Here is a 1,412-nt window from a genome sequence, read left to right on the forward strand (position 1 = left end):
CCCAGAGATCAGGGTTATCCCTGATCTCCCTTCCTTCCGCCGCGCCCTTAAGACGTGGTTATTCCAGCTTGCAGGACTGGCCTAGGGTAATTTTTAGAGGGGTTTTAATTATATTTTAATTGGACTATGTTTAAAATATTTCTTTTTAATTAATTTTAAATTTGTAATTGTCATTTATGTATTTTAATTGATTGTCAGCCGCCCTGAGTCCGCGAGGAGAAGGGCGGGATATAAATTTAAATATAATAATAATAATATAATAAATAATAATGTGAAGTGACCAAAACCTGCTGCAACCACCCAGCAAACGGGAAATAAAAACCAAACACCCCCCCACCCCATCCCCGCTGCCAATCCTCAACAGAAATGCTCACAACAATGAAAACCTTGGACAGGAGGAAGAGCGCCACTGGGTGGGCAGGCAGGTGTCTTGCTCGGCTGTGGCTTGGGGGGCACTTTTTTCAGTGCCATTGTAACTTCGAACAGTCACTAAGTGAACTGTTGTAAGTTGAGGACTACCTGTACTTTATCACTTTTTTCCTTTTTTTTTTTTTTTGGTCATCAAGTTTTTGACACCTTGCTAAGCGACTGGTGGTACTTGGATATTGCCATATTCTAAAAGTGGTACAATGGGTGAAAAGGTTGAAAAGCCCTGATCTAAGGGGTTCCTCTATTACTGTATTTTCATGCAACCTGATGAATTTCTATAAAGAAACTGTGATGGAAGCTCTCCGTTTTGGATAGAACTCTGAAGTTGAAGACCCAGTGGGTCTTCAGTTCCATTTGCATTGTCCTGCTTAGGACTGAAGTTAATATGGAAAGGGATTCTCTCCCCATGTGTATTTTTCATCTGGATTAATTTTCATTGGCCAAGGGGTCTGCAGGTCAGTCACATTGTTGGCCTTTGCCTTATACTTTATGACAGCAATAGGATTCTTCTGTCTTGAATCAATGTTCCATCTCTCTGTTTGCAAGCATGTGCAAGCAGTTCTCCTTCCACATCAAAGCAGCTTCCAGAATCCAGTTGCTTAGCTTGTGACAAAGGCAGGAATGAAGTGCCCTGATTGTTTCCAATTTGTTATCAGTCAATGTAATCAGCAGTTTAATTATAGAGCAGACCAGTGTAGAACATCCATTCAGTTCACCAATATAGGATCACAACGTATTCTGTGGAAGAGTCACAAAGAAGTTAATAAAACTACCATATTCCACACTTTCCTTCTGTTCAGTTCGTGACTATGCCTAGGTGGGAATCTTGCCTAAATTTGTCCTTGACAGAACTGATAATTTTCTGTTTTGATTTATTTAATTAGGTTTCTCAGGCCACTTATGCCAGGTTATTTTTTAATGCCTGCTATGCTTGAATAGTTGGCCTTGAAGGCTGACTGTTGAGCAAAACATTTCCAGAGGAG

The sequence above is a fragment of the Protobothrops mucrosquamatus genome, unplaced genomic scaffold, assembly GCF_001527695.2.
Source record: "Protobothrops mucrosquamatus isolate PMUCROS unplaced genomic scaffold, P.Mucros_1.0 scaffold2571, whole genome shotgun sequence".
NCBI classification, from domain to species: Eukaryota; Metazoa; Chordata; class Lepidosauria; order Squamata; family Viperidae; genus Protobothrops; species Protobothrops mucrosquamatus.